The sequence below is a fragment of the Sinohyriopsis cumingii genome, chromosome 11 (genome assembly GCF_028554795.1).
Source record: "Sinohyriopsis cumingii isolate HCF-2022 chromosome 11, ASM2855479v2, whole genome shotgun sequence".
Classification (NCBI taxonomy): domain Eukaryota; kingdom Metazoa; phylum Mollusca; class Bivalvia; order Unionida; family Unionidae; genus Sinohyriopsis; species Sinohyriopsis cumingii.
Window position 1 is genome coordinate 47173686 of NC_142971.1, and position 20000 is coordinate 47193685.

A 20000-nucleotide genomic window follows, 5' to 3' on the forward strand; every position below is an offset into this window, starting at 1 on the left:
TTGAACCGAATTTGTTAATAAGAAATACTGGTCATCTATGATCGCATATTCCAGTAGTAAGGATCGAAACCAAGAGCAGAGAAGTGCAAAGCAACATTTGCTATATTCAGGTCCTATGCTTGATTTTTTTAGGATCCGAATTATTGAAGAAAGTTAAGGAAAAAGAGAAAATGAAAGTCGAGAAATTGCTCTATTTATTTTATATTGAAGAAAGTAAATTTAGTTACAATAAAAGAAAGAAAGAAAAACTTCAACTGTTTTTAGTTATAAAAGAAAAAAAAAAAAAAAAAAGAGTCTACAGCACCCGGTATTCCCAGGCGGTCACCCATCCAAGTACTAACCGGGCCCGACGTTGCTTAACTTCGGTGATCGGACGAGAACCGGTGCTTTCAACGTGGTATGGCCGTAGACACAAGTGTTTGTAAATTTAAGACTTATATTCGCTTCTCTCTTCACCGTTTCCGATGTACAGACGTTTACGTTTATGTGCCGTGTAAAATTAGTAATTAAAGTGTACTGATTAAAACTTATATAGATAAACTGCCTTCATACATTATTCAAATTTGTAATTCAGGCATTTTCGGACTCGGACATTAGTTGCTTAACCGGAGGTTTACACCTTCAAATGGACTTAAATAACAATGCATTTAAACGAAGATTCAGTTCATTTTTGTTGTTTTTGGGCATTAATATTATTATTATTATTATTTATCTTGTATCAACTGACTAATTCAATAGGTAAATAATCGACATCAGCCTATGAGCTACCTTTAAATACGGACTCGAATCTGATTTGAAACGGATATCGTCTTGCAGCTCGGAAACGTTAAAGTTGTGGAAACACAGAAAGTGCAAGGAAGTGGAAGCAGGGAACATCCATCCAAACTTACTGTAATCAAAACAGAGATTTATACACCAATTTATTTTGTCAATGGCCCATATTCGAAGTATTCGCTAAGGGATGCCAAGTTTCACACTGATAGACTGGTGCCCTGCTAAAAAACAGGTAAATAAATTAAAATAATTAAAAATAATACATTCCAAATATATCTATCAATTATTGAATAAGAAATACCACAGACAAGTATCCAAAATGAAAGACATCGATTGCATACGTTGCAATTATTCGCTATAGCATAGGCTGAATCCGGAATATCAGAAGAAATTTGGAGGATCTGGACGGCATACGAGGCGGCCCATTTCGATCCTGGAGGTAGAGGAAACTGAAAAATTTGCACCAGATTTGTGAACAAGAAATATTGGCCATATATGATCGCATATCCTCACAGTGAGGATGGAACCCAAAAAAAAATTAAAAAATGCCTACAGCACCCGGTATTCCCAGGCGGTCACCCATCCAAGTACTAACCGGGCCCGACGTTGCTTAACTTTGGTGATCGGACGAGAACCGGTGTTTTCAACGTGGTATGGCCGTAGACATTTGTATGTACAAATTTAAGACTAATATAGGTTGTCTCTTCGTCGTTACAAAGATACATTACACACACACACACACACACACACACACACACACATATATATATATATATATATATATATATATATATATATATATATATATATATATATATTAGAGACAGGGGAGAGCTCTGCTTACGACAATACATCCCTTCAGTTTCAATCTGTAAAGAAGCAAGAGCTTATTTGATCGCCGAAGTCACTGACATGTAGGTTGCCATATTTGTGCAGTCATTTGAATAGTAATACAATGGCGAGTTCCGTGTCAAATTTCATCAAGGTTGTCGTTTTCTTTCGTCAGTCAGCTTCATTAACGACAAATGATGTTATACTCGCAATTATTTCTGAGAAAATAAATCGTATTTCTCTCGATTTCATGCAGGTATATCTCGATGAAAGGTCGGTCAAGTTTGCATGGCAGGCTAGTAAGCACAGGGGCTCGCATCGGTGCTCACAATTGAACTGACAGTCATACATTTTATACTATATGTACGACTGATAGTTTCATTGTAAGCAATGATACGAGCCCCCTGTGGCTAGTAAGCAGCCTATGCCGATACCGCATGGTGTCGGCGATTTCCAACGTTTTGATAAGCAAAACAAATATGTCCATACACCCCAATACTAATGTCCAAATATCAAAAATCGCTATTTTGGGACTATTATGAATTCATTCAAGGACATTCTAAATTACATCATCGCCACACATCAAGATTGTTATTACATCAGCACATTCAAAATTGGACTTCATTCAGAAAACCACTGGCATTCATTTGGAACACTACCCTTTTGGACTTGTCATATAACTTTTATGGACTATTTGTGATTTCATTTATAATGCTGAAAAGTATTTAAATTTTCACTTTGTATTCTTTATAAAAAATAAATTAAGTCGGTTGGTTTAGATTGGCTAAGATAGCATTAAGGTGTTTTTGTTTATATGAGCCAATATCACATTATTCTTTTCTTGGTTTAGATGGGCTAAGTTCACATTATGGTACATTGGTTTAGATGGGCTAAGTTCACATTAAGGTGTTTGGCTAAGTTTCCATTAAGATATTTGGTTTAGATTGGCTAAGTTTGCATTAAAGTGTATTGGCTTATATTGGCAAATTTCACATAGGAATTTGATTTAGATGGCCTAAGTTCACATTATGGTGTTCTGGCAAAAGACTGCTTGGTTTTGTTAGGCAATGAGGGTAGTCTTGCTCAATGGTACAATAGGGCAACCAGCTTGATAGAAATCTATCATGTTAACCATTGGACTGATGTACATTTTATCAGTGTAATTTAGAGTCTGTTTAAACCATTCCGAACCCCCCATCTCTCTCTCTCTTACATATATATATATATATATATATATATATATATATATATATATATATATATATATATATATATATATATATATATATATATATATCCGAAAGAAATAATATTTTCAATCTTTCTGCACTGTACTGATTTTCTGGTTGAATACTAAAAGTAAGTTTAAATATATATAAGGAGTTTGCAAATTTTATAAAAGTCAGCTTGCCTAGCAAGTAGTAGGTCAATATGATACAATGTAGAATTTAAGAAAATGTCATTATATGTATTGAAACGTTTGTTTCCTTTGTATCTGTTGATACCTAAAAACCATATCCCAATAATTAAAATTATCCAAGACTATATGTAAATAATACACGTATGTATGTATGTATGTATGTATGTACACACACAAACGTATATATATATATATATATATATATATATATATATATATATATATATATATATATATCACAAAAGACACACACATATCTTAAAACACCCTCAGCCACCCAGGATATATATATGATCCGTTTTTACGAGATAAACTTATTAATTCAGTATGGTATAATTATCGAATAAGATCAGTAGAGTTTTTGCCCTTGTTTGCAATCGTTATAGGATAACGCGTTAAAAATAAAATTACACAGAAGTACAATTAATGTTAATAGCTGATAAAGTTATGCGAACTTTGTTGCATACTCTCTCTCTCTCTCTCTCTCTCTCGTGTGTCAGTATGATAAAGCAAGAAGAAAAAGGAAGAACAGTAAAGAACATATATAAAAAGGTTTATTGAAACAGCGTCTCATCATGGTGTGGGCACCACGATGCATAGGGATAAATAAAAAAGCGAGTATTCCATTACTTTTCACTTCATTTGATATGCATCCATATGACACAGAATGCTCTCGGTGAGTACAGGGAATCAGATAAACGTCACTGTGCGGGACTAGGTATAAAACATTTATTGTAGTTTTAATTGTAAATTTTTCGGGCATTTAAGTAGAAATTAAATGATTTCAGTTCTAGTGAGAACAACATTTCGACTGTAAAACATAATTTGTTGTCTTGATGCGTTTTCAAGACTCTTTTGCTGATTAGTCACACATCTCTTCAACGTTTCCCATGTACAAATGTTTGTGTGCAGTATAATATTAGTAACTAAAGTGTATACTGATTCAAAGTTCTAATCCAAAAGAAGCAAAACTGGCCTCAGATACTCATATTTGTCACTCATCCATTTTCTGACCCAGATAAGGGGAGAATTCCATGTTGAAATTGACTTAAAATGCAGATTCAGGACATTATTGTTGTTGTTATTATTATTATTATTATTATTATTATTCGTCTTTCTGTCCTATCATTTGGTTAAAATAAGCGACACCGGCCTATAAGCTAACTTTAAAGATAGGGTCTTATCAGATTTGCAAAGGATCTCTTCTTGCAACTTGGAGAAGTTAACGTTGTGGAAATACAGAAAGTGGAAGCATGGAATATCTATCTAAACTTACTGTAATCAAAACAGAATTTTATAACCCAATTTATTTTGCCAATGGCCCATATTTACAGTATTCGCTACAGGATGCCAATTTTCCCACTGGCAGACTGAGGCCCTGCTGTAAAAGAAATCAATCAATCAATAAATTAATATAAAAAATTCTCACAATTCATACATTCCATATTTATCAATCAATTAGTGAATAAGAAATACCACAAATAAGTAGCCAAAATGAAAGACATTGATCGCATATTTTGCAACTCTGCGCAAGAGACTACACCAGGAATATATGAGAAGAAACTTGAAGGAAGTATTTCGACGTGAAAGGAGGCAGCTTGTTGTGGTAGTAAAAGTAGAGGAAACTGGATAAATTGAACCGAATTTGTTAATAAGAAATACTGGTCATCTATGATCGCATATTCCAGTAGTAAGGATCGAAACCAAGAGCAGAGAAGTGCAAAGCAACATTTGCTATATTCAGGTCCTATGCTTGATTTTTTTAGGATCCGAATTATTGAAGAAAGTTAAGGAAAAAGAGAAAATGAAAGTCGAGAAATTGCTCTATTTATTATTTATATTGAAGAAAGTAAATTTAGTTACAATAAAAGAAAGAAAGAAAAACTTCAACTGTTTTTAGTTATAAAAGAAAAAAAAAAAAAAAAAGAGTCTACAGCACCCGGTATTCCCAGGCGGTCACCCATCCAAGTACTAACCGGGCCCGACGTTGCTTAACTTCGGTGATCGGACGAGAACCGGTGCTTTCAACGTGGTATGGCCGTAGACACAAGTGTTTGTAAATTTAAGACTTATATTCGCTTCTCTCTTCACCGTTTCCGATGTACAGACGTTTACGTTTATGTGCCGTGTAAAATTAGTAATTAAAGTGTACTGATTAAAACTTATATAGATAAACTGCCTTCATACATTATTCAAATTTGTAATTCAGGCATTTTCGGACTCGGACATTAGTTGCTTAACCGGAGGTTTACACCTTCAAATGGACTTAAATAACAATGCATTTAAACGAAGATTCAGTTCATTTTTGTTGTTTTTGGGCATTATTATTATTATTATTATTATTATTATTATTTATCTTGTATCAACTGACTAATTCAATAGGTAAATAATCGACATCAGCCTATGAGCTACCTTTAAATACGGACTCGAATCTGATTTGAAACGGATATCGTCTTGCAGCTCGGAAACGTTAAAGTTGTGGAAACACAGAAAGTGCAAGGAAGTGGAAGCAGGGAACATCCATCCAAACTTACTGTAATCAAAACAGAGATTTATACACCAATTTATTTTGTCAATGGCCCATATTCGAAGTATTCGCTAAGGGATGCCAAGTTTCACACTGATAGACTGGTGCCCTGCTAAAAAACAGGTAAATAAATTAAAATAATTAAAAATAATACATTCCAAATATATCTATCAATTATTGAATAAGAAATACCACAGACAAGTATCCAAAATGAAAGACATCGATTGCATACGTTGCAATTATTCGCTATAGCATAGGCTGAATCCGGAATATCAGAAGAAATTTGGAGGATCTGGACGGCATACGAGGCGGCCCATTTCGATCCTGGAGGTAGAGGAAACTGAAAAATTTGCACCAGATTTGTGAACAAGAAATATTGGCCATATATGATCGCATATCCTCACAGTGAGGATGGAACCCAAAAAAAAATTAAAAAATGCCTACAGCACCCGGTATTCCCAGGCGGTCACCCATCCAAGTACTAACCGGGCCCGACGTTGCTTAACTTTGGTGATCGGACGAGAACCGGTGTTTTCAACGTGGTATGGCCGTAGACATTTGTATGTACAAATTTAAGACTAATATAGGTTGTCTCTTCGTCGTTACAAAGATACATTACACACACACACACACACACACACACACACACACATATATATATATATATATATATATATATATATATATATATATATATATATATATATATATATATATATATATATATATATATATATATATATTAGAGACAGGGGAGAGCTCTGCTTACGACAATACATCCCTTCAGTTTCAATCTGTAAAGAAGCAAGAGCTTATTTGATCGCCGAAGTCACTGACATGTAGGTTGCCATATTTGTGCAGTCATTTGAATAGTAATACAATGGCGAGTTCCGTGTCAAATTTCATCAAGGTTGTCGTTTTCTTTCGTCAGTCAGCTTCATTAACGACAAATGATGTTATACTCGCAATTATTTCTGAGAAAATAAATCGTATTTCTCTCGATTTCATGCAGGTATATCTCGATGAAAGGTCGGTCAAGTTTGCATGGCAGGCTAGTAAGCACAGGGGCTCGCATCGTTGCTCACAATTGAACTGACAGTCATACATTTTATACTATATGTACGACTGATAGTTTCATTGTAAGCAATGATACGAGCCCCCTGTGGCTAGTAAGCAGCCTATGCCGATACCGCATGGTGTCGGCGATTTCCAACGTTTTGATAAGCAAAACAAATATGTCCATACACCCCAATACTAATGTCCAAATATCAAAAATCGCTATTTTGGGACTATTATGAATTCATTCAAGGACATTCTAAATTACATCATCGCCACACGTCAAGATTGTTATTACATCAGCACATTCAAAATTGGACTTCATTCAGAAAACCACTGGCATTCATTTGGAACACTACCCTTTTGGACTTGTCATATAACTTTTATGGACTATTTGTGATTTCATTTATAATGCTGAAAAGTATTTAAATTTTCACTTTGTATTCTTTATAAAAAATAAATTAAGTCGGTTGGTTTAGATTGGCTAAGATAGCATTAAGGTGTTTTTGTTTATATGAGCCAATATCACATTATTCTTTTCTTGGTTTAGATGGGCTAAGTTCACATTATGGTACATTGGTTTAGATGGGCTAAGTTCACATTAAGGTGTTTGGCTAAGTTTCCATTAAGATATTTGGTTTAGATTGGCTAAGTTTGCATTAAAGTGTATTGGCTTATATTGGCAAATTTCACATAGGAATTTGATTTAGATGGCCTAAGTTCACATTATGGTGTTCTGGCAAAAGACTGCTTGGTTTTGTTAGGCAATGAGGGTAGTCTTGCTCAATGGTACAATAGGGCAACCAGCTTGATAGAAATCTATCATGTTAACCATTGGACTGATGTACATTTTATCAGTGTAATTTAGAGTCTGTTTAAACCATTCCGAACCCCCCATCTCTCTCTCTCTTACATATATATATATATATATATATATATATATATATATATATATATATATATATATATATATATATATATATATCCGAAAGAAATAATATTTTCAATCTTTCTGCACTGTACTGATTTTCTGGTTGAATACTAAAAGTAAGTTTAAATATATATAAGGAGTTTGCAAATTTTATAAAAGTCAGCTTGCCTAGCAAGTAGTAGGTCAATATGATACAATGTAGAATTTAAGAAAATGTCATTATATGTATTGAAACGTTTGTTTCCTTTGTATCTGTTGATACCTAAAAACCATATCCCAATAATTAAAATTATCCAAGACTATATGTAAATAATACACGTATGTATGTATGTATGTATGTATGTACACACACAAACGTATATATATATATATATATATATATATATATATATATATATATATATATATCACAAAAGACACACACATATCTTAAAACACCCTCAGCCACCCAGGATATATATATGATCCGTTTTTACGAGATAAACTTATTAATTCAGTATGGTATAATTATCGAATAAGATCAGTAGAGTTTTTGCCCTTGTTTGCAATCGTTATAGGATAACGCGTTAAAAATAAAATTACACAGAAGTACAATTAATGTTAATAGCTGATAAAGTTATGCGAACTTTGTTGCATACTCTCTCTCTCTCTCTCTCTCTCTCGTGTGTCAGTATGATAAAGCAAGAAGAAAAAGGAAGAACAGTAAAGAACATATATAAAAAGGTTTATTGAAACAGCGTCTCATCATGGTGTGGGCACCACGATGCATAGGGATAAATAAAAAAGCGAGTATTCCATTACTTTTCACTTCATTTGATATGCATCCATATGACACAGAATGCTCTCGGTGAGTACAGGGAATCAGATAAACGTCACTGTGCGGGACTAGGTATAAAACATTTATTGTAGTTTTAATTGTAAATTTTTCGGGCATTTAAGTAGAAATTAAATGATTTCAGTTCTAGTGAGAACAACATTTCGACTGTAAAACATAATTTGTTGTCTTGATGCGTTTTCAAGACTCTTTTGCTGATTAGTCACACATCTCTTCAACGTTTCCCATGTACAAATGTTTGTGTGCAGTATAATATTAGTAACTAAAGTGTATACTGATTCAAAGTTCTAATCCAAAAGAAGCAAATCTGGCCTCAGATACTCATATTTGTCACTCATCCATTTTCTGACCCAGATAAGGGGAGAATTCCATGTTGAAATTGACTTAAAATGCAGATTCAGGACATTATTGTTGTTGTTATTATTATTATTATTATTATTATTATTCGTCTTTCTGTCCTATCATTTGGTTAAAATAAGCGACACCGGCCTATAAGCTAACTTTAAAGATAGGGTCTTATCAGATTTGCAAAGGATCTCTTCTTGCAACTTGGAGAAGTTAACGTTGTGGAAATACAGAAAGTGGAAGCATGGAATATCTATCTAAACTTACTGTAATCAAAACAGAATTTTATAACCCAATTTATTTTGCCAATGGCCCATATTTACAGTATTCGCTACAGGATGCCAATTTTCCCACTGGCAGACTGAGGCCCTGCTGTAAAAGAAATCAATCAATCAATAAATTAATATAAAAAATTCTCACAATTCATACATTCCATATTTATCAATCAATTAGTGAATAAGAAATACCACAAATAAGTAGCCAAAATGAAAGACATTGATCGCATATTTTGCAACTCTGCGCAAGAGACTACACCAGGAATATATGAGAAGAAACTTGAAGGAAGTATTTCGACGTGAAAGGAGGCAGCTTGTTGTGGTAGTAAAAGTAGAGGAAACTGGATAAATTGAACCGAATTTGTTAATAAGAAATACTGGTCATCTATGATCGCATATTCCAGTAGTAAGGATCGAAACCAAGAGCAGAGAAGTGCAAAGCAACATTTGCTATATTCAGGTCCTATGCTTGATTTTTTTAGGATCCGAATTATTGAAGAAAGTTAAGGAAAAAGAGAAAATGAAAGTCGAGAAATTGCTCTATTTATTATTTATATTGAAGAAAGTAAATTTAGTTACAATAAAAGAAAGAAAGAAAAACTTCAACTGTTTTTAGTTATAAAAGAAAAAAAAAAAAAAAAAGAGTCTACAGCACCCGGTATTCCCAGGCGGTCACCCATCCAAGTACTAACCGGGCCCGACGTTGCTTAACTTCGGTGATCGGACGAGAACCGGTGCTTTCAACGTGGTATGGCCGTAGACACAAGTGTTTGTAAATTTAAGACTTATATTCGCTTCTCTCTTCACCGTTTCCGATGTACAGACGTTTACGTTTATGTGCCGTGTAAAATTAGTAATTAAAGTGTACTGATTAAAACTTATATAGATAAACTGCCTTCATACATTATTCAAATTTGTAATTCAGGCATTTTCGGACTCGGACATTAGTTGCTTAACCGGAGGTTTACACCTTCAAATGGACTTAAATAACAATGCATTTAAACGAAGATTCAGTTCATTTTTGTTGTTTTTGGGCATTATTATTATTATTATTATTATTATTATTATTTATCTTGTATCAACTGACTAATTCAATAGGTAAATAATCGACATCAGCCTATGAGCTACCTTTAAATACGGACTCGAATCTGATTTGAAACGGATATCGTCTTGCAGCTCGGAAACGTTAAAGTTGTGGAAACACAGAAAGTGCAAGGAAGTGGAAGCAGGGAACATCCATCCAAACTTACTGTAATCAAAACAGAGATTTATACACCAATTTATTTTGTCAATGGCCCATATTCGAAGTATTCGCTAAGGGATGCCAAGTTTCACACTGATAGACTGGTGCCCTGCTAAAAAACAGGTAAATAAATTAAAATAATTAAAAATAATACATTCCAAATATATCTATCAATTATTGAATAAGAAATACCACAGACAAGTATCCAAAATGAAAGACATCGATTGCATACGTTGCAATTATTCGCTATAGCATAGGCTGAATCCGGAATATCAGAAGAAATTTGGAGGATCTGGACGGCATACGAGGCGGCCCATTTCGATCCTGGAGGTAGAGGAAACTGAAAAATTTGCACCAGATTTGTGAACAAGAAATATTGGCCATATATGATCGCATATCCTCACAGTGAGGATGGAACCCAAAAAAAAATTAAAAAATGCCTACAGCACCCGGTATTCCCAGGCGGTCACCCATCCAAGTACTAACCGGGCCCGACGTTGCTTAACTTCGGTGATCGGACGAGAACCGGTGTTTTCAACGTGGTATGGCCGTAGACATTTGAACGTACAAATTTAAGACTAATATAGGTTGTCTCTTCGTCGTTACAAAGATACATTACACACACACACACACACACACATATATATATATATATATTAGAGACAGGGGAGAGCTCTGCTTACGACAATACATCCCTTCAGTTTCAATCTGTAAAGAAGCAAGAGCTTATTTGATCGCCGAAGTCACTGACATGTAGGTTGCCATATTTGTGCAGTCATTTGAATAGTAATACAATGGCGAGTTCCGTGTCAAATTTCATCAAGGTTGTCGTTTTCTTTCGTCAGTCAGCTTCATTAACGACAAATGATGTTATACTCGCAATTATTTCTGAGAAAATAAATCGTATTTCTCTCGATTTCATGCAGGTATATCTCGATGAAAGGTCGGTCAAGTTTGCATGGCAGGCTAGTAAGCACAGGGGCTCGCATCGTTGCTCACAATTGAACTGACAGTCATACATTTTATACTATATGTACGACTGATAGTTTCATTGTAAGCAATGATACGAGCCCCCTGTGGCTAGTAAGCAGCCTATGCCGATACCGCATGGTGTCGGCGATTTCCAACGTTTTGATAAGCAAAACAAATATGTCCATACACCCCAATACTAATGTCCAAATATCAAAAATCGCTATTTTGGGACTATTATGAATTCATTCAAGGACATTCTAAATTACATCATCGCCACACGTCAAGATTGTTATTACATCAGCACATTCAAAATTGGACTTCATTCAGAAAACCACTGGCATTCATTTGGAACACTACCCTTTTGGACTTGTCATATAACTTTTATGGACTATTTGTGATTTCATTTATAATGCTGAAAAGTATTTAAATTTTCACTTTGTATTCTTTATAAAAAATAAATTAAGTCGGTTGGTTTAGATTGGCTAAGATAGCATTAAGGTGTTTTTGTTTATATGAGCCAATATCACATTATTCTTTTCTTGGTTTAGATGGGCTAAGTTCACATTATGGTACATTGGTTTAGATGGGCTAAGTTCACATTAAGGTGTTTGGCTAAGTTTCCATTAAGATATTTGGTTTAGATTGGCTAAGTTTGCATTAAAGTGTATTGGCTTATATTGGCAAATTTCACATAGGAATTTGATTTAGATGGCCTAAGTTCACATTATGGTGTTCTGGCAAAAGACTGCTTGGTTTTGTTAGGCAATGAGGGTAGTCTTGCTCAATGGTACAATAGGGCAACCAGCTTGATAGAAATCTATCATGTTAACCATTGGACTGATGTACATTTTATCAGTGTAATTTAGAGTCTGTTTAAACCATTCCGAACCCCCCATCTCTCTCTCTCTTACATATATATATATATATATATATATATATATATATATATATATATATATATATATATATATATATATATATATATATATATATCCGAAAGAAATAATATTTTCAATCTTTCTGCACTGTACTGATTTTCTGGTTGAATACTAAAAGTAAGTTTAAATATATATAAGGAGTTTGCAAATTTTATAAAAGTCAGCTTGCCTAGCAAGTAGTAGGTCAATATGATACAATGTAGAATTTAAGAAAATGTCATTATATGTATTGAAACGTTTGTTTCCTTTGTATCTGTTGATACCTAAAAACCATATCCCAATAATTAAAATTATCCAAGACTATATGTAAATAATACACGTATGTATGTATGTATGTATGTATGTATGTATGTACACACACAAACGTATATATATATATATATATATATATATATATATATATATATATATATATATATATATATATATATATATATATCACAAAAGACACACACATATCTTAAAACACCCTCAGCCACCCAGGATATATATATGATCCGTTTTTACGAGATAAACTTATTAATTCAGTATGGTATAATTATCGAATAAGATCAGTAGAGTTCTTGCCCTTGTTTGCAATCGTTATAGGATAACGCGTTAAAAATAAAATTACACAGAAGTACAATTAATGTTAATAGCTGATAAAGTTATGCGAACTTTGTTGCATACTCTCTCTCTCTCTCTCTCTCTCTCGTGTGTCAGTATGATAAAGCAAGAAGAAAAAGGAAGAACAGTAAAGAACATATATAAAAAGGTTTATTGAAACAGCGTCTCATCATGGTGTGGGCACCACGATGCATAGGGATAAATAAAAAAGCGAGTATTCCATTACTTTTCACTTCATTTGATATGCATCCATATGACACAGAATGCTCTCGGTGAGTACAGGGAATCAGATAAACGTCACTGTGCGGGACTAGGTATAAAACATTTATTGTAGTTTTAATTGTAAATTTTTCGGGCATTTAAGTAGAAATTAAATGATTTCAGTTCTAGTGAGAACAACATTTCGACTGTAAAACATAATTTGTTGTCTTGATGCGTTTTCAAGACTCTTTTGCTGATTAGTCACACATCTCTTCAACGTTTCCCATGTACAAATGTTTGTGTGCAGTATAATATTAGTAACTAAAGTGTATACTGATTCAAAGTTCTAATCCAAAAGAAGCAAAACTGGCCTCAGATACTCATATTTGTCACTCATCCATTTTCTGACCCAGATAAGGGGAGAATTCCATGTTGAAATTGACTTAAAATGCAGATTCAGGACATTATTGTTGTTGTTATTATTATTATTATTATTATTCGTCTTTCTGTCCTATCATTTGGTTAAAATAAGCGACACCGGCCTATAAGCTAACTTTAAAGATAGGGTCTTATCAGATTTGCAAAGGATCTCTTCTTGCAACTTGGAGAAGTTAACGTTGTGGAAATACAGAAAGTGGAAGCATGGAATATCTATCTAAACTTACTGTAATCAAAACAGAATTTTATAACCCAATTTATTTTGCCAATGGCCCATATTTACAGTATTCGCTACAGGATGCCAATTTTCCCACTGGCAGACTGAGGCCCTGCTGTAAAAGAAATCAATCAATCAATAAATTAATATAAAAAATTCTCACAATTCATACATTCCATATTTATCAATCAATTAGTGAATAAGAAATACCACAAATAAGTAGCCAAAATGAAAGACATTGATCGCATATTTTGCAACTCTGCGCAAGAGACTACACCAGGAATATATGAGAAGAAACTTGAAGGAAGTATTTCGACGTGAAAGGAGGCAGCTTGTTGTGGTAGTAAAAGTAGAGGAAACTGGATAAATTGAACCGAATTTGTTAATAAGAAATACTGGTCATCTATGATCGCATATTCCAGTAGTAAGGATCGAAACCAAGAGCAGAGAAGTGCAAAGCAACATTTGCTATATTCAGGTCCTATGCTTGATTTTTTTAGGATCCGAATTATTGAAGAAAGTTAAGGAAAAAGAGAAAATGAAAGTCGAGAAATTGCTCTATTTATTATTTATATTGAAGAAAGTAAATTTAGTTACAATAAAAGAAAGAAAGAAAAACTTCAACTGTTTTTAGTTATAAAAGAAAAAAAAAAAAAAAAAGAGTCTACAGCACCCGGTATTCCCAGGCGGTCACCCATCCAAGTACTAACCGGGCCCGACGTTGCTTAACTTCAGTGATCGGACGAGAACCGGTGCTTTCAACGTGGTATGGCCGTAGACACAAGTGTTTGTAAATTTAAGACTTATATTCGCTTCTCTCTTCACCGTTTCCGATGTACAGACGTTTACGTTTATGTGCCGTGTAAAATTAGTAATTAAAGTGTACTGATTAAAACTTATATAGATAAACTGCCTTCATACATTATTCAAATTTGTAATTCAGGCATTTTCGGACTCGGACATTAGTTGCTTAACCGGAGGTTTACACCTTCAAATGGACTTAAATAACAATGCATTTAAACGAAGATTCAGTTCATTTTTGTTGTTTTTGGGCATTATTATTATTATTATTATTATTTATCTTGTATCAACTGACTAATTCAATAGGTAAATAATCGACATCAGCCTATGAGCTACCTTTAAATACGGACTCGAATCTGATTTGAAACGGATATCGTCTTGCAGCTCGGAAACGTTAAAGTTGTGGAAACACAGAAAGTGCAAGGAAGTGGAAGCAGGGAACATCCATCCAAACTTACTGTAATCAAAACAGAGATTTATACACCAATTTATTTTGTCAATGGCCCATATTCGAAGTATATGCTAAGGGATGCCAAGTTTCACACTGATAGACTGGTGCCCTGCTAAAAAACAGGTAAATAAATTAAAATAATTAAAAATAATACATTCCAAATATATCTATCAATTATTGAATAAGAAATACCACAGACAAGTATCCAAAATGAAAGACATCGATTGCATACGTTGCAATTATTCGCTATAGCATAGGCTGAATCCGGAATATCAGAAGAAATTTGGAGGATCTGGACGGCATACGAGGCGGCCCATTTCGATCCTGGAGGTAGAGGAAACTGAAAAATTTGCACCAGATTTGTGAACAAGAAATATTGGCCATATATGATCGCATATCCTCACAGTGAGGATGGAACCCAAAAAAAAATTAAAAAATGCCTACAGCACCCGGTATTCCCAGGCGGTCACCCATCCAAGTACTAACCGGGCCCGACGTTGCTTAACTTTGGTGATCGGACGAGAACCGGTGTTTTCAACGTGGTATGGCCGTAGACATTTGTATGTACAAATTTAAGACTAATATAGGTTGTCTCTTCGTCGTTACAAAGATACATTACACACACACACACACACACACACACACACACACACACACACACATATATATATATATATATATATATATATATATATATATATATATATATATATATATATATATATATATATATATATATATATATATATATATATATATTAGAGACAGGGGAGAGCTCTGCTTACGACAATACATCCCTTCAGTTTCAATCTGTAAAGAAGCAAGAGCTTATTTGATCGCCGAAGTCACTGACATGTAGGTTGCCATATTTGTGCAGTCATTTGAATAGTAATACAATGGCGAGTTCCGTGTCAAATTTCATCAAGGTTGTCGTTTTCTTTCGTCAGTCAGCTTCATTAACGACAAATGATGTTATACTCGCAATTATTTCTGAGAAAATAAATCGTATTTCTCTCGATTTCATGCAGGTATATCTCGATGAAAGGTCGGTCAAGTTTGCATGGCAGGCTAGTAAGCACAGGGGCTCGCATCGTTGCTCACAATTGAACTGACAGTCATACATTTTATACTATATGTACGACTGATAGTTTCATTGTAAGCAATGATACGAGCCCCCTGTGGCTAGTAAGCAGCCTATGCCGATACCGCATGGTGTCGGCGATTTCCAACGTTTTGATAAGCAAAACAAATATGTCCATACACCCCAATACTAATGTCCAAATATCAAAAATCGCTATTTTGGGACTATTATGAATTCATTCAAGGACATTCTAAATTACATCATCGCCACACGTCAAGATTGTTATTACATCAGCACATTCAAAATTGGACTTCATTCAGAAAACCACTGGCATTCATTTGGAACACTACCCTTTTGGACTTGTCATATAACTTTTATGGACTATTTGTGATTTCATTTATAATGCTGAAAAGTATTTAAATTTTCACTTTGTATTCTTTATAAAAAATAAATTAAGTCGGTTGGTTTAGATTGGCTAAGATAGCATTAAGGTGTTTTTGTTTATATGAGCCAATATCACATTATTCTTTTCTTGGTTTAGATGGGCTAAGTTCACATTATGGTACATTGGTTTAGATGGGCTAAGTTCACATTAAGGTGTTTGGCTAAGTTTCCATTAAGATATTTGGTTTAGATTGGCTAAGTTTGCATTAAAGTGTATTGGCTTATATTGGCAAATTTCACATAGGAATTTGATTTAGATGGCCTAAGTTCACATTATGGTGTTCTGGCAAAAGACTGCTTGGTTTTGTTAGGCAATGAGGGTAGTCTTGCTCAATGGTACAATAGGGCAACCAGCTTGATAGAAATCTATCATGTTAACCATTGGACTGATGTACATTTTATCAGTGTAATTTAGAGTCTGTTTAAACCATTCCGAACCCCCCATCTCTCTCTCTCTTACATATATATATATATATATATATATATATATATATATATATATATATATATATATATATATCCGAAAGAAATAATATTTTCAATCTTTCTGCACTGTACTGATTTTCTGGTTGAATACTAAAAGTAAGTTTAAATATATATAAGGAGTTTGCAAATTTTATAAAAGTCAGCTTGCCTAGCAAGTAGTAGGTCAATATGATACAATGTAGAATTTAAGAAAATGTCATTATATGTATTGAAACGTTTGTTTCCTTTGTATCTGTTGATACCTAAAAACCATATCCCAATAATTAAAATTATCCAAGACTATATGTAAATAATACACGTATGTATGTATGTATGTATGTATGTATGTACACACACAAACGTATATATATATATATATATATATATATATATATATATATATATATATATATATATATATATATATATATATCACAAAAGACACACACATATCTTAAAACACCCTCAGCCACCCAGGATATATATATGATCCGTTTTTACGAGATAAACTTATTAATTCAGTATGGTATAATTATCGAATAAGATCAGTAGAGTTTTTGCCCTTGTTTGCAATCGTTATAGGATAACGCGTTAAAAATAAAATTACACAGAAGTACAATTAATGTTAATAGCTGATAAAGTTATGCGAACTTTGTTGCATACTCTCTCTCTCTCTCTCTCTCTCTCTCGTGTGTCAGTATGATAAAGCAAGAAGAAAAAGGAAGAACAGTAAAGAACATATATAAAAAGGTTTATTGAAACAGCGTCTCATCATGGTGTGGGCACCACGATGCATAGGGATAAATAAAAAAGCGAGTATTCCATTACTTTTCACTTCATTTGATATGCATCCATATGACACAGAATGCTCTCGGTGAGTACAGGGAATCAGATAAACGTCACTGTGCGGGACTAGGTATAAAACATTTATTGTAGTTTTAATTGTAAATTTTTCGGGCATTTAAGTAGAAATTAAATGATTTCAGTTCTAGTGAGAACAACATTTCGACTGTAAAACATAATTTGTTGTCTTGATGCGTTTTCAAGACTCTTTTGCTGATTAGTCACACATCTCTTCAACGTTTCCCATGTACAAATGTTTGTGTGCAGTATAATATTAGTAACTAAAGTGTATACTGATTCAAAGTTCTAATCCAAAAGAAGCAAAACTGGCCTCAGATACTCATATTTGTCACTCATCCATTTTCTGACCCAGATAAGGGGAGAATTCCATGTTGAAATTGACTTAAAATGCAGATTCAGGACATTATTGTTGTTGTTATTATTATTATTATTATTATTCGTCTTTCTGTCCTATCATTTGGTTAAAATAAGCGACACCGGCCTATAAGCTAACTTTAAAGATAGGGTCTTATCAGATTTGCAAAGGATCTCTTCTTGCAACTTGGAGAAGTTAACGTTGTGGAAATACAGAAAGTGGAAGCATGGAATATCTATCTAAACTTACTGTAATCAAAACAGAATTTTATAACCCAATTTATTTTGCCAATGGCCCATATTTACAGTATTCGCTACAGGATGCCAATTTTCCCACTGGCAGACTGAGGCCCTGCTGTAAAAGAAATCAATCAATCAATAAATTAATATAAAAAATTCTCACAATTCATACATTCCATATTTATCAATCAATTAGTGAATAAGAAATACCACAAATAAGTAGCCAAAATGAAAGACATTGATCGCATATTTTGCAACTCTGCGCAAGAGACTACACCAGGAATATATGAGAAGAAACTTGAAGGAAGTATTTCGACGTGAAAGGAGGCAGCTTGTTGTGGTAGTAAAAGTAGAGGAAACTGGATAAATTGAACCGAATTTGTTAATAAGAAATACTGGTCATCTATGATCGCATATTCCAGTAGTAAGGATCGAAACCAAGAGCAGAGAAGTGCAAAGCAACATTTGCTATATTCAGGTCCTATGCTTGATTTTTTTAGGATCCGAATTATTGAAGAAAGTTAAGGAAAAAGAGAAAATGAAAGTCGAGAAATTGCTCTATTTATTATTTATATTGAAGAAAGTAAATTTAGTTACAATAAAAGAAAGAAAGAAAAACTTCAACTGTTTTTAGTTATAAAAGAAAAAAAAAAAAAAAAAGAGTCTACAGCACCCGGTATTCCCAGGCGGTCACCCATCCAAGTACTAACCGGGCCCGACGTTGCTTAACTTCGGTGATCGGACGAGAACCGGTGCTTTCAACGTGGTATGGCCGTAGACACAAGTGTTTGTAAATTTAAGACTTATATTCGCTTCTCTCTTCACCGTTTCCGATGTACAGACGTTTACGTTTATGTGCCGTGTAAAATTAGTAATTAAAGTGTACTGATTAAAACTTATATAGATAAACTGCCTTCATACATTATTCAAATTTGTAATTCAGGCATTTTCGGACTCGGACATTAGTTGCTTAACCGGAGGTTTACACCTTCAAATGGACTTAAATAACAATGCATTTAAACGAAGATTCAGTTCATTTTTGTTGTTTTTGGGCATTATTATTATTATTATTATTATTTATCTTGTATCAACTGACTAATTCAATAGGTAAATAATCGACATCAGCCTATGAGCTACCTTTAAATACGGACTCGAATCTGATTTGAAACGGATATCGTCTTGCAGCTCGGAAACGTTAAAGTTGTGGAAACACAGAAAGTGCAAGGAAGTGGAAGCAGGGAACATCCATCCAAACTTACTGTAATCAAAACAGAGATTTATACACCAATTTATTTTGTCAATGGCCCATATTCGAAGTATTCGCTAAGGGATGCCAAGTTTCACACTGATAGACTGGTGCCCTGCTAAAAAACAGGTAAATAAATTAAAATAATTAAAAATAATACATTCCAAATATATCTATCAATTATTGAATAAGAAATACCACAGACAAGTATCCAAAATGAAAGACATCGATTGCATACGTTGCAATTATTCGCTATAGCATAGGCTGAATCCGGAATATCAGAAGAAATTTGGAGGATCTGGACGGCATACGAGGCGGCCCATTTCGATCCTGGAGGTAGAGGAAACTGAAAAATTTGCACCAGATTTGTGAACAAGAAATATTGGCCATATATGATCGCATATCCTCACAGTGAGGATGGAACCCAAAAAAAAATTAAAAAATG

The 20000-nt window shown here is 33.8% G+C and overlaps 10 non-coding genes across 10 annotated transcripts in view; all 10 read right to left on the reverse strand.

Moving 5' to 3' along the window:
* Positions 1–292: 292 nt before the first annotated feature.
* Positions 293–411, reverse strand: LOC149788347 (5S ribosomal RNA). The gene has a single exon (XR_016424584.1). It is a non-coding gene; the product is annotated as a 5S ribosomal RNA (ribosomal RNA).
* A 909-nt stretch (positions 412–1320) lies between these two features.
* On the reverse strand, positions 1321–1439 carry LOC149788348 (5S ribosomal RNA). The gene has a single exon (XR_016424791.1). It is a non-coding gene; the product is annotated as a 5S ribosomal RNA (ribosomal RNA).
* Positions 1440–4952: 3513 nt separating this feature from the next.
* Positions 4953–5071, reverse strand: LOC149788349 (5S ribosomal RNA). The gene has a single exon (XR_016424585.1). It is a non-coding gene; the product is annotated as a 5S ribosomal RNA (ribosomal RNA).
* Positions 5072–5989: 918 nt separating this feature from the next.
* On the reverse strand, positions 5990–6108 carry LOC149788350 (5S ribosomal RNA). Its single transcript, XR_016424792.1, has one exon. It is a non-coding gene; the product is annotated as a 5S ribosomal RNA (ribosomal RNA).
* A 3529-nt stretch (positions 6109–9637) lies between these two features.
* On the reverse strand, positions 9638–9756 carry LOC149788351 (5S ribosomal RNA). The gene has a single exon (XR_016424586.1). It is a non-coding gene; the product is annotated as a 5S ribosomal RNA (ribosomal RNA).
* A 918-nt stretch (positions 9757–10674) lies between these two features.
* On the reverse strand, positions 10675–10793 carry LOC149788352 (5S ribosomal RNA). Its single transcript, XR_016424714.1, has one exon. It is a non-coding gene; the product is annotated as a 5S ribosomal RNA (ribosomal RNA).
* A 3477-nt stretch (positions 10794–14270) lies between these two features.
* Positions 14271–14389, reverse strand: LOC149788353 (5S ribosomal RNA). Its single transcript, XR_016424717.1, has one exon. It is a non-coding gene; the product is annotated as a 5S ribosomal RNA (ribosomal RNA).
* Positions 14390–15298: 909 nt separating this feature from the next.
* Positions 15299–15417, reverse strand: LOC149788354 (5S ribosomal RNA). The gene has a single exon (XR_016424793.1). It is a non-coding gene; the product is annotated as a 5S ribosomal RNA (ribosomal RNA).
* Positions 15418–18970: 3553 nt separating this feature from the next.
* On the reverse strand, positions 18971–19089 carry LOC149788355 (5S ribosomal RNA). Its single transcript, XR_016424587.1, has one exon. It is a non-coding gene; the product is annotated as a 5S ribosomal RNA (ribosomal RNA).
* Positions 19090–19998: 909 nt separating this feature from the next.
* The window catches only part of LOC149788356 (5S ribosomal RNA), a 119-nt gene continuing 117 nt past the window's right edge, over positions 19999–20000 (reverse strand). The window contains exon 1 of the ribosomal RNA XR_016424794.1: positions 19999–20000. This exon is cut by the window's right edge and continues 117 nt beyond it. This is a non-coding gene — a ribosomal RNA (5S ribosomal RNA).